Source organism: Amblyraja radiata, chromosome 19, assembly GCF_010909765.2.
Source record: "Amblyraja radiata isolate CabotCenter1 chromosome 19, sAmbRad1.1.pri, whole genome shotgun sequence".
NCBI lineage: Eukaryota > Metazoa > Chordata > Chondrichthyes > Rajiformes > Rajidae > Amblyraja > Amblyraja radiata.
This window is the reverse complement of record NC_045974.1, coordinates 1686339-1700496: the sequence shown is the minus strand read 5'-3', so window position 1 is coordinate 1700496 and position 14158 is coordinate 1686339. Positions and strand designations below refer to the sequence as shown.

Sequence of the window (14158 nt, the reverse complement as noted above, 5' to 3'; positions counted from 1 at the left end):
TCTCTCTCCCCCCCTCCTCTCTCTCCCCCCTCCTCTCTCCTCTCCCCCCCCCTCCTCTCTCTTCCCCCCCCCCCTCTCTCTCCCCCTTCCCTCTCTCTCCCCCCCTCCCTCCCCCCCCCCCCCTCCCCCCCCCCCCCCCCCCCCTCCCCCCCCCCCCTCCCTCCTCCTCCCCCCCCCCCTCCCCCCCCCCCCCCCTCCCTCCCCCCCCCTCCTCTCCCCCCCCCCCCCTCCTCTCTCTCTCCCCCCCTTCTCTCTCTCTCCCCCCTCCTCTCTCTCTCCCCCCTCCTCTCTCTCTCCCCCCTCCTCTCTCTCTCCCCCCCCCCCCCCTCCCTCTCTCTCCCCCCCCCCTCCCTCTATAAATATATCTCTACCCCCCCCTCCCCTCCCCTCTCTCCCTCCTCTCCCTCAGTTGTGGACAACTCTCCCGCACAGAGCCCGGGTTGCGACTGACTGACCTGCTGGTCCCGCTGGCCGGAGCCCGCGTCCCCGCCGCACAACCTCAGTGTGTGTGTGTATCTCGGTTGGGGGGGGGGGGGGAACAAATAAAAAAATAACATCCACTGGAGGAAGGTTTTTGTTTTCTGTTCTCTCAAAAAGTAAAAAAAACTTGAGGCAGTGAATGAGGTCATTGGTTTAAAAATAAAAGGATGGCGTCATTGTGAGCCAATCTCTCCACTGGCCGCATTTGCAATGGGGAGAGGCCGTCCCTGCACTCGCTTCATCCACAATAAAACATGCACCCCCACACACACAACACAACACAACTCACGCATTCCCAGCCCCCTAGCCCCCAGCAGCAGCCGCACAAACACATCGCAAATTAGAAGCAATAGAACCTTTCTCCCAGAATTGAAAAAAACAAAAATCAAATATTAGATGGCACAGCTTTAAGGTGAGAGGGGACAACGTTTAAAGGAGATGTGTGGCGAGCAAAAGTTCCGCTAAAGGATCTTTGGTGGCGAGGGCAAGTCATTTTCACACGGAGTTTTTAAGAAGGAACTGCAGACAAATGTAAAAATATTGAACTGAAAAAAAAAATTTGTATAGTCTCCGAAAATGTCGGATGAATTTTTTTGTTCGAATGGTTCATGAATTGTATATATTTATCAATTGAATAAAGTCTATTATGAAATTAAAAAAGAAAGTGCTGGAAAATCGAAGGTAGACAAAAATGCTGGAGAAACTCAGCGGGTGCAGCAGCATCTATGGAGCGAAGGAAATAGGCAACGTTTCGTTGTAGGTAACGTTGCCTATTTCCTTCATGATTTCAGCCTGAAACATTGCCTATTTCCTTCAGAATTTCAGCCTGAAACGTTGCCTATTTCCTTCGCTCCATAGATGCTGCTGCACCCGCTGAGTTTCTCCAGCATTTTTGTCAAATTTCACACGGAGATTGGTGGTGAGTGTACACAAGTTATAGGAGTAACATAGAAACATAGGTGCAGGAGTAGAGGCCATTCGGCCCTTCGAGCTTGCACCGCCATTCAACATGATCATGGCTGATCATCCAACTCAGTATCCTGTACCTGCCTTCTCTCCATACCCCCTGATCCCTTTAGCCACAAAGGCCACATCTAACTCCCTCTTAAATATAGCCAATGAACTGGCCTCAACTACCTTCTGTGGCAGAGAATTCCAGAGATTCACCACTCTCTGTGTGAAAAATGTTTTCCTCATCTCGGTCGTAAAAGATTTCCCCTTTATCCTTAAACTGTGACCCCTTGTTCTGGACTTCCCCAACATCGGGAACAATCTTCCTGCATCTAGCCTGTCCAACCCCTTAAGAATTTTGTAAGTTTCTATAAGATCCCCCCTCAATCTTCTAAATTCTAGTGAGTACAAGCTGAGTCTATCCAGTCTTTCTTCATATGAAAGTCCTGACATCTCAGGAATCAGTCTGGTGAACCTTCTCTGCACTCCCTCTATGGCAAGAATGTCTTTCCTCAGATTAGGAGACCAAAACTGTACGCAATACTCCAGGTGTGGTCTCACCAAGACCCTGTACATCTGCAGTAGAACCTCCCTGCTCCTATACTCAAATCCTTTTGCTATGAATGCTAACATACCATTCGCCTTCTTCACTGCCTGCTGCACCTGCATGCCTACTTTTAATGACTGGTGTACCATGACACCCAGGTCTCGTTGCATCTCCCCCTTTCCTAATCGGCCACCATTCAGATTATAGTCTGCTTTCCTGTTTTTGTAGAATTAGGCCATTCGGCCCATCGAGTCACCATCCAATCGTGGCTGATCTCTGACTACCACATAATCCCATTCTCCTGCCTTCTCCCCATAACCCCTTGTTCTAATCAAGAACTTGTTTATCTCTGCCTTAAATAATATCCACCCACCGACTGACTCGGCCTCCACAGCCCTCTGTGGCAATGAGTTCCACAGATTAACTACCCTCTGACTAAAGAAGTTCCTCCTTTCTAAAAGAGCGCCCTTTAATTCTAAGGCTATGACCTTCGGTCCTAGACTCTCCCACCAGCAGAAACATCCTCTCCACATCCACTTTCATTATTCTGTAAGTTTCAATGAGGTATCATGAGTGCCCTGGACTCAATGCTGGGGTTGGTGGTCTGCTTTTGGACAGGTGATCCACCTGAACCAAACCTGTGCTGTACCTGGCAGGTAAATCTCAGGCAGCCTGATGATGCTGAGAGATACCGTCGCCCACGTACAGGACAGAGGGGTGGATGCCTGCCTGGTCAGCTTGGACTAGGAGAAGGTCTTCGACACACGTACACGAGGGACATGCTCTCCAAAAGGGGCTTGTGGGAGGGAATCAGAAATTAGATCCAACTGCTCTACATCGATATCTGTAGTGCAGTCCAAATCAATGGGTGGGAATCAGACAGTTTCCCCCATCAGGTCTGGAGTCAGGCAGGGTTGCCCTCTCTCCCATCTTGTTTGTCTGCTGTATTGAACATTTGCCGAGTCCATCAGGAAGGATGCGAGCATAAGAGGAGTGACATTGCCAGGCAGTGGGGGCATTCAAGTCAAGACCTCCCTGTACATGGACGATGTTGCCGTCTTCTGCTCGGATCCAGGGTCGGTCCGCAGATTGATCAGCATCTGCGACCAGTTTGAGTCGGCCACGGGAGCCAGGGTGAACCGCAGGAAGAGCGAGGCCATGCTCTTTGGCAACTGGCCCGACCGATCTTCCGTCCCCTTCACCATCAAGCCTGACTTCTTGAAGGTGCTGGGGATCTGGTTCAGGAGGGCTGAGGCGTGTGACAGGAATTGGCTGGAGCGGATAGCCAAGGTGGGGAAGAAACTGGAGCTGCCCTCGGGCCGGCTGCTATGGAGAGGAGACGGTTGCCCACCTCTTTGCAGAGTGTGAATTCGCAAAGAGAGTCTGGAGAGGTTTGCAAGGGTCCCTGTCACGGTTTATTCCGAACAGCTCCATCACAGAGGACTCTGTGATTTGTGGACTGTTCCCAGGGACACATTCAGAGACTGACATCGAGTGCTGCTGGAAGGTCATCAACTCGGTGAAAGACACTGTTTGGTCTGCCCGAGCGTTGTTCACCACCCAGCGGAGCGAGATGTCTGTCGTGGAATGTTGCCAACTGGCCCGCTGCAGACGCACTGAAGCTCGGTGCAGCCAACGCCAAGGCTCGTTGGGGGAGGACCACAGTCTAGGTTCCTTCCGCTGCTGGACAAGGGGAGCAGGGTGTGGTGGAGATGCCCCTCAAATTAAGGGAAGGGGTTCCATGCCAGTGGGCCACATGAGTGGCAAGGGTGTGGGGTCAAATTGTGATTTGTGTAAACAGTATTGAATGTATGTATAGCCTCCAAGAGTGGAGGCATTTACAACAGTGGTGTTTAAGTGACTTCTGGATAAGCAGGGAATGTTGGGATATGTATATGCAGGTAGATAAGAAATGGAAGATAGACACAAAATGCTGGAGTAACTCAGCGGGACAGGCAGCATCTCTGGAGAGAAAGAATGGGTGACATTTCGGGTCAAGACCCTTCTTCTGATAAGAAATGATCTTGGCATCCTGTTCAGCACAGACATTGTGGGCCGAAGGGCCTGTTCTTGTGCTGCGCTGTTCAATGTTCTGCCTTACTCAGCAGTGTTAGCACCTATCTTTACACAAGTGTTGAAGTGACTCAGCGGGTCAGGCAGCATCTCTGGAGAACATGGATAGGAGATGTTTTGGTCCCCCTGGTTGCTATCCCTTCCCGTGTTTAAGGGATGTCATCACAGGATCTTATTGTGGTGGATAAAATCATGAGAGAAATAGATCGGGTAGATGCACAGTCTCTTGCCCAGAGTATGAGAGGAAACTTTTTCACACAAAGGGTGGTGGGTGCATGGAACAAGCTGCCAGAGGAGGTAGTTGAGGCTGGGACTATCCCAACTTTAAGAAACAGTTAGACAGGTACATGGATAGGAGAGGTTTGGAGGGATATGGACCAAACGTGGGCAGGTGGGACTGGTGTAGCTGGGATATGTTGGCCGGTGTGGGCCAACATATCCGGTGTGGTTTCCACATTGTATCACTCTATGACGTTGCCCCTGTCCCTTGATGTCAAGCGGTAGAAGAACCCTAGGCTGCAGTCTTCCTCCCACAGAGTTTTGGTGTTGGCTGCACCGAGCTTCAGAACATTCTTCAGCACGTACTCCTGCAGTCTGGAATGGGCTAGTCACCAACATTTCCTGCCTATCCCTCACTGCCAGCCCTCCCTCTGACTCGACCTTTGGCTAAATGTGATCAAGCTATCTTCCTCTCATCTCTCTCCACTCCTCATGCTATTTTCCAACGGGCAGGGCAATGCACCAAATCAGGTTATGAAAGGTACACAAAAGTGCTGGAGAAAATCAGCGGGTGCAGCAGCATCTATGGAGCGAAGGAACTAGGCAACGTTTCGGGCCGAAACCCTTCATCAGTCTGAAGCTGATTTACTCCAGCATTTTTGTGTACCTGAGATTTTCCAGCATCTGCAGTTCCTTCTTAAACACAGGTTATGAAAGGTTCCTCCATTTTATAATTTAACATTAAAATCCTATTACGATATAATACCATAAAACGGTGTTTATCCCAGGAGGGAAATTGATCTGCCAACATTCATAAAACACAACAAGATACATGAAACATGACATTAAAGTGAGGAGTGGAAAGTCCAGGATTGGGGATGTGCATAGATTAGTGGGGGGGGCGGAGGGAGGGGGAGTCAGTCTCGGTCTACCCTGAAGGTGGAATCTCATGTAGATAGGGTGGTAAAGGAAGCTTTTGGTGTGCTGGCCTTTATAAATCAGAGCATTGAGTATAGAAGTTGGGATGTAATGTTAAAATTGTACAAGGCTTGGTGAGGCCAATTCTGGAGTATGGTGTACAATTTTGGTCGCCTAATTATAGGAAGGATGTCAACAAAATAGAGAGAGTACAGAGGAGATTTACTAGAATGTTGCCTGGGTTTATCCCAAAACGTTACTCATCCCATAATCTCAGACGTTTGTTTAATATTATATATTCAAAAAGAATACGAGATACGGAACTAGCGGTTATATCACTAGATGCAGAAAAAGCGTTTGATCAGGTGGAATGGATGTATTTATTTAATATAATGGAAAAGTTTCAATTGGGGGATAGATTTTGTAAATGGGTAAGAATTTTATACTCGAATCCTATGGCAAGAATTTTGACTAACCAAATTTTATCAGCCAAATTCAAACTATCTAGGGGATGCAGACAGGGATGTCCGTTATCACCCTTATTGTTCGCATTGGTGATAGAACCATTGGCGGAAAAAATTAGATCTGAACCTGAAATATATGGCTATAATACTGATACAACAATTAATAAAATTTCTTTATATGCAGATGATGTTTTGATTTATATTACAAAACCGGAAATTAGTATTCCCAACCTGCTAAACATTATAACTAAGTTTGGTGCATTTTCTGGGTATAGGATTAATTGGGATAAAAGCGAGATTATGCCAATAACAGGAATAAATCTAAATACATTACAACAATACCCATTAAAAGTAGTTACAGACAAACTTAAATATTTAGGGATTAACGTAACTAAAACTCATAACTCATTAATAAAATCCAACTATCCTCAACTATTAGATAAACTTAGAAAAAATATTTTATATTGGAAAACACTGCCTATATCCATGATTGGTAGAATAAGTGCCATAAAGATGGTATTTCTACCGCAGTTGTTATATTTGTTTCAGGCTATTCCTTTTTTTCTTCCGAAAACTTTTTTTTTAAAAATTGATAATATTGTCAATAGCTTTATTTGGGATTATAAAAATCACAGAATAAATAAAAAACATCTATGCAAAGCTAAGATAAATGGAGGATTAGCACTTCCAAACTTTTTATATTATTTTTGGGCTGTTCAGATTAAGAATATGAATTTCTGGTGGGTAAATATGGATCATGAACCGACATGGTTAAATATAGAAAAGGAGGACTGTCTACCTTTCAATGTAGGTTCGATAATTTTTGCACCAACGGAAGTACAAAAAAAATATTATAAAGACAACCTAATAATATATAATAATAGACGTATTTGGAAACAAATAGTTAAGACTCTACACTTGGATAATCTCTCATTTAGATTACCAATTATGAATAATCCATCGTTTAAACCTGCTATATTAGATGGGGGGTTTAAACAATGGGATGATTTAGGAATTACAAGGATAGAACATCTGTATAGAAAAGGAAAATTTCTTTTATTCCAGGAGTTACAAGATATTTATGGATTGTCTCCACAACATTTGTTTAGGTATTTACAAATTAGAGATTATATTAAATCCAATACACAAGATTATAAAAATAAAGAAGCAGGATTGTTAGATGAACTGTTTAATTTATATCCAAATACAGAAAAATTAATAGCCTATATATATAACATCATTTTGGATAAGGAGAATCCAATAACGGAAGTATATCGTCAAGCATGGGAAAATGAAATGGGATTGGCTATAACAAAAGAAAACTGGGAAGAAAGTCTACAACGAATACACCGGTGTTCATTAAACGCCAGACATATACTGATACAATTTAAAGTATTATATAGGTTACATTATTCGAAAACTAAATTAAATAGTATTTTTCCGAATCTCTCCGCTATTTGTGATAAGTGCAAGAAAGCAGAGGCAAATTTAATACATAGTTTCGTTACATGTCCTAAATTGAATTATTACTGGACAGAAATCTTTAAAGTTATTTCTGAAGTCATCAAAGTTAAATTGGACCCTAACCCAAAGCTAATAATATTTGGAATTCCGGATTTACATCTATTACTTACAGTAAATCAAAGAAATTTCTTTGATTACTGTTTAATAATTGGAAAAAAAAATCATATTGAAATTTTGGAAGGGAACATTATCCCCCACAACCAAAATGTGGGCAACAGAGATGATGGAGACGTTACATCTGGAAAGAATTAGATTTGTCCTATTGGACAAGTATAATTCTTTTGAACAGATATGGTCTCCATATATACAGTATTTAGAGAAGTAGCTGTTCTTGGCAACACAGCTCGACGTGCACCCTGCGGGATTTGGTGAGAATAATTCATTTTTATATTGGAATTACATATATGTCTTTATTGATACTATCACTTGTAGTAGTGTTATTAATAATACATATTGTGGTTACTAAAAATGTTTTTTTTTTTTTTTTTTTTTTTTTTTTCGTTTCTCTTTTCTTTCTTATATATAATCAAATTATTATTTAATCACTCTCTTAATGATTTATTCTTTCTCTATTCTTTCTCTATCATTATTTCTAAAAAAACAGTAGATAAGTATTACTAGTGTTTTACTTAATGCAAATTGAATTAATTTGATATAAAGTTGTTTGAAGCATTGTAATTGATTACCTTTAATAAAAAAATATATTAAAAAAAAGAATGTTGCCTGGGTTTCAGCAACTAAATTACGGAGAAAGGTTGAACAAGTTAGGTCTTTATTCTTTGGAGCGCAGAAGGTTAAGGGGGGACTTGATAGAGGCCTTTAAAATGATGAGAGGGATAGACAGAGTTGACGTGGATAAGCTTTTCCCACTGAGAGTAGGGAAGATTCAAACAAGGGGACATGACTTGAGAATTAAGGGACAGAAGTTTAGGGGTAACATGAGGGGGAACTTCTTTACTCAGAGAGTGGTAGCTGTGTGGAATGAGCTTTCAGTGAAGGTGGTGGAGGCAGGTTCGATTTTATCATTTAAAAATAAATTGGATAGTTATATGGATGGGAAAGGAATGGAGGGTTATGGTCTGAGCGCAGGTAGATGGGACTAGGGGAGATTATGTGTTCGGCACGGACTAGAAGGGCCGAGATGGCCTGTTTCCGTGCGGTAATTGTTATATGGTTAATATATTGTTATACCCCACGACAGAAGGGGGAGGAGTTGCACAGTTTGATAGACACAGGGAAGAAGGATCTCCTGTGGCATTCTGTGCTGCATCTTGGTGGAACCAGTCTGTTGCTGAAGGTGCTCCTCAGGTTGACCAGTGTGTCATGGAGGGGATGAGGAGCTGTATTGTCCAAGATGCTCTGAAGTTTGAGGAGCATCCTCCCCTCCAAGACCACCTCCCATGAATCCAACTCCTACTCCCCAGGACAGAGCTATTAATATCCTTTATAAGGATTGTTACATTTAAATGAGGCACATGATATAGGTTCATTGTGTCACGTAAACCGAGGGTACAGTGAAAAACTTTGTTTTGCATGTGAAATTATATTGAGATCATTTTTTCCCCAAAAATAAATAGTGTATATAAGATAACAAAGCAAGTCAAATATGGTAAAGAGTTTAGTGGTTCATCAGTATAGTTTGAGTGCAAAATACCTTCCGATTCAGGAAGTTGAATGGTAGTTCCAGCTCACAATATGATTCGTTTAGTTTAGAGATACAGCGCGGAAACAGGCGCTTTGGCCCACCGAGTCCATGCCGACCTGCGATCCCCGCACACATTAACACTATCCTACACATACACCAAGCCAATTAACCCATATCCCTGTACATTTTTGGAGTGTGGGAGGAAACCGAAGATCTTGGAGAAAACCCAAGCGGTCACGGGCAGAATGAATGAATGAATAAGTTTATTGGCCAAGTATTCACATACAAGGAATTTGCCTTGGTGCTCCGCCCGCAAGTGACAACATGACATACAGTGACAGTTAGAAATGACACATAAAACATTAAACATTAATAATAAAACATTATTGATTAAACGTGTGAATTAAATAAAATACCAGAGCAAAAGGAGGCTACAGATCTTTGGTTATTGAGTAGAGCTACTACTCGTGGAAAAAAAGCTGTTTTTATGTCTGGCTGTGGCAGCTTTGACAGTCCGGAGTCGCCTTCCAGAGGGAAGTGATTCAAAGAGTTTGTGGCCAGTGTGAGAGGGGTCAGAGATGATCTTGCCCACTCGCTTCCTGGCCCTTGCAGTGTACAGTTCATCAATGGAGGGAAGGTTGCAGCCAATAACCTTCTCAGCTGATCGGACGATTCGCTGCAGCCTCCAGGTGTCGTGCTTGGTGGCTGAGCCAAACCAGACCATGATGGAGAAGGTGAGGATAGACTCTATGATGGCCGTGTAGAATTGGACCATCATTGCCTGTGGCAGATTGTGCTTTCACAGCTGCCGCAGGAAGTACATCCTCTGTTGTGCCTTTTTGACTGTGGAGTCGATGGTAGCCCCCCACTTAAGGTCCTTGGAGATGATGGTTCCCAGGAACTTAAAAGACTCCAAAGATGTGACTGTGGTGTTGTTGATGGTGAGTGGGGTGAGGGGAGGGGGAGCTCTCCTAAAGTCTACAATCAATTCCACTGTCTTCAGAGCCATGAGCTCCAGGTTGTTGCGATGGCACCAATGTACAAACTCCGTACAGACAGCACCCACAGTCAGGATCGAACCCGGGTCTCGGTTCTGTAAATGCTGTAAGGCAGCAACTCTACCGCTGCGCCACCGTGCCGACGGATTCTTTGATCATCTCCTGGATGATCCAGTGTAATTTTAACATCACTGAAACTGGTTTAACTCTGTAAGTAACCAGTGCCACAGATATTTTGGGAGCAGTGAATGGCAGATCCATATTGTGCAATACACACAAGCCGCAAAGAATCAGCAAGATAGCACAAAGCAACAAGTGTTGGTTCCCCTGTTGCTTGGAAAACAAAACTGACACTTACTGAAAGATGAGTGGCTATTTGCAGTTTATTTCTTCTGAAATATTGAACTTTGTGTTACATCTATGAGAAGGATGTTTCCATTTTTTGATTGGTTAAAATTCCCAACAAGTCAATGCACTTCACGAGTAGATGGTAAAATTAACTCCTCTCTCCAAATGTGTGCTACAAGCAGATGCTGGTTTAAATCGAAGGTAGACACAAAATGCTGGAGTAACTCAGCGGGTGAGGCAGCCTCTGGAGAAAAGGAATGGGCGACGTTTCCGGTCGAGACCCTTCTTCAGACTGAAGGTAGACAAAAATGCTGGAGAAACTCAGCGGGTGAGGCAGCATCTATGGAGCGAAGGAAATAGGTGACGTTTCGGGTCAAGAAGCGTAGGCTTGGCGATCGCTTCACCCAAGATCTCCGCTCGGTTTACAATAACCAACCTGATCTCCCGGTGGCTCAGCACTTCAACTACCCCTCCCATTCCGAATCCGACCTTTCTGGCCTGGGGCCCCTCCATGGCCAGAGTGAGGCCCACCATAAATTGGAGGTGCAGCACCTCATATTTCTCTTGGGTAGTTTACACCCCAGCAGTATGAACATTGACTTCTCCAATTTCAGGTAGTCCCTGCTTTCTCCTTCTTTCCCCTCCCCTTCCCAGCTCTCACACAGCCCACTGTCTCCGCCTCCTGTGAAATCTTCTTCAGACTGATGTCACATTGTTACATTGAACATACAGGCATGTCACATTGTTAATCACCTGTCTACCTCAAACTTGAAAGAATCAAAACTACTGTTACAAGCTTAGACCTGAATTCACCTCTCCTGCTCTAGTTTCATATTTGTCTTTGAGCCTGTGCAGAACCCTCTCTCCCACATCTGCATCTGTCTATTATCATAGTCTCCTGCAGTAGTTTGAGATGTATCAGTACTCTTCTGCACAGGAGCTTCAATTCCACATCAAAACCAACAGATACATCATCCTGCCTGGGCCCCTTTGGCAACCCTCCAGGTCCATGGATTCCTTGCCGGCATCTCTTGCTGCTCTTTCCGCCTTACATCCTCAGAGAAATGTCACAGGAATTCCAGGAACATCGCATAGCAGTGGGTCATAAAACGATAGATAGAAACTGTGCGAACCATTGCAGAACAAGTGCCAAACCTAAAGTAAAGCCCAGTCCGTAGAAGGGTCTCGACCCGAAACATCACCCATTCCTTCTCTCCAGAGATGCTGCCTGTCCCGCTGAGTTACTCCAGCACTTTGTGTCTATGTAAGGTTGACACTGCTAGTGGATGCCCCATCTGCCATATCCCAAGGTTTAGTTTAGTCTGGAGATACAGACCCTTCGGCCCATCGAGTCCACGCCGACCATTGGTCACCCATTCACATTAGTTCAATGTTATCCCACTTTCTCATCCACTTGGGGCAATTTTACATGGAAACAAACATAGAAACATAGACAATAGGTGCAGGAGGAGGCCATTCGGCCCTTCGAGCCTGCACCACCATTCAATATGATCATGGCTGTTCATCCAACTCAGTATCCTGTACCTGCCTTCTCTCCATACCCCCTGATCCCTTTAGCCACAAAGACCATTGGCTATATTTAACTCCCTCTTAAATATAGCCAATGAACTGGCCTCAACTACCTCTATGTTTCTGTGGCAGAGAATTCCAGAGATCCACAACTCTCTGTGTGAAAAAAGTTCTTCTCATCTCGGTCCTAAAGGATTTCCCCTTTATCCTTAAACTGTGACCCCTTGTACTGGACTTCCCCAACATCGGGAACAATCTTCCTGCATCTAGCCTGTCCAACCCCTTAAGAATTTTGTAAGTTTCTGTAAGATCCCCCCTCAATCTTCTAAATTCCAGCGAGTACAAGCCGAGTCAATCCAGTCTTTCTTCATATGAAAGTCCTGACATCCCAGGAATCAGTCTGGTGAACCTTCTCTGTGCTCCCTCTATGGCAAGAATGTCTTTCCTCAGATTTGGAGACCAAAACTGAACGCAATACTCCAGGTGTGGTCTCACCAAGACCCTGTACAACTGCAATAGAACCTCCCTGCTCCTATACTCAAATCCTTTTGCTGTGAATGCTAACATACCATTCGCTTTCTTCACTGCCTGCTGCACCTGCATGCTTACTTTCAATGACTGGTGTACCATGACACCCAGGTCTCGTTGCATCTCCCCTTTTCCTAATCGGCCACCATTTAGATAATAGTCTACTTTCCTGTTTTTGCCACCAATTTATACTGCATCTGCCATGCATTTTCCCACTCACCCAGCCCATCCAAGTCACCTTGCAGCGTCCTAGCATCCTCCTCACAGCTAACACTGTCCCCCAGCTTCGTGTCATCCGCAAACTTGGAGATGTTGCATTCAATTCCCTCATCCAAATCATTAATATATATTGTAAATAGCTGGGGTCCCAGCACTGAGCCTTGCGGTACCCCACTAGTCACTGCCTGCCATTCTGAAAAGGACCCGTTTACTCCTACTCTTTGCTTCCTGTTTGCCAGCCAGTTCTCTATCCACATCAATACTGAACCCCCAATACCGTGTGCTTTAAGTTTGTATACTAATCTCTTATGTGGGACCTTGTCGAAAGCCTTCTGAAAGCCTTCTTGCAGAGATCAATTAAACCTACAAACCTGCATGTTTTTGGGACGTGGGAGGAAACTGGAGCATCCGGAGGAAACCCACGCGGTCACGGAAAGAACATGTAAATTCCACAGAGGCCGTAACCAAGGTCAGGATCGAACCCAGATCTCTGGCGCTGTGAGGCAGCAGCTCTACCTGCTGTGCCACTAAGCTGCCTCTTTTCTGTTTCTCTCTGGGCCAAGAATAATACTGATCCTTGAGGACAATCTGATGGAGCAGCACATGTGACTGACTCACAGAGTTCAGCTTCTTCCCCTCTGTTATCGTGCTTCTGAATGGCCGACCCAGAAGCTGGGCACAGTCCTGATTTTCCAACTCCATAACATTTTTGTCCATGCTGTTAACCCAATATGTACAAGTTCTGCATCTTATTAGTCTTTTTCCCTCAAGTTGTCTATTAATTAATATTCTTCCAAAGATGTTGAAAATATTCGCACAACATGGACATATGGAAACATGGAAAATAGGTGCAGGAGGAGGCCATTTGGCCCTTCGTGCCTACACCGCCATTCATTGCGATCATGGCTGATCATCCACGATCAGTAACCCGTGCCTGCCTTCTCCCCTTATCCCCTGATTCTTCTCACCCCTAGAGCTCTATCTATTTGAAATTCATCCAGTGAATTGGCCTCTACTGCCTTCTGTGGCAGAGAATTCCACAAATTCACAACTCTCTGGGTGAAAAGGTTTTTTCTCATCTCAGTTTTAAATGGCCTCCCCTTTATTCTTAGACTGTGGCCCCTGGTTCTGGACTCCCCCATCATTGGGAATTTGTTTCCTGCATCTAGCTTATCCAGTCCTTTTATAATTTTATACATTTCTATAAGATCTCCTCTCATCCTTCTAAATTCCAGTGAATACAAGCCCAGTCTTTCCAATCTTTCCTCATATGACAGTCCCGCCGTCCCGGGGATTAACCTCGTGAACCTACGCTGCTACGCTGAATATATGGCAAATATTCTTTAAACATGCCATGAATGTTTGTAATATTCTAGAGCAGATATTGTCTCCAATACTAAACCTAAACAAATGTTAGCAAACACGAGGTATGCAAAACAAGGCATATTTCTTGGTGTGGGCTATTGAAGAACTGAATGTAACGAGATATTTGTGAGGCCATGAAATGATTTCTTGCCCTTTGAGAATGAGAAGTACTTCATGGAAACAAACTCCATTCTTTCATGGAATTTTAAAAAGTGCAGTTGAAAAAAAAATCAAAACTAAGCACACATGATGCTACAAGCATTTCATGAATTTCTAATGGGCTGCCCACTTGTCCTGTACCTCTGTCATCAGTGTAGCCATAATAATAGTCTTTTGTTCCCATGCCAAA

General features: G+C 44.3%; 1 protein-coding gene across 1 annotated transcript in view; it reads right to left on the bottom strand.

Moving 5' to 3' along the window:
- The window catches only part of dusp16 (dual specificity phosphatase 16), a 36371-nt gene extending 35755 nt beyond the window's left edge, over positions 1-616 (bottom strand). The window contains exon 1 of the mRNA XM_033037427.1: positions 456-616. The gene's annotated coding sequence lies outside the window, so the exon portion shown is untranslated. The remainder of the gene's footprint in view (positions 1-455) is intronic.
- Positions 617-14158: the final 13542 nt, after the last annotated feature.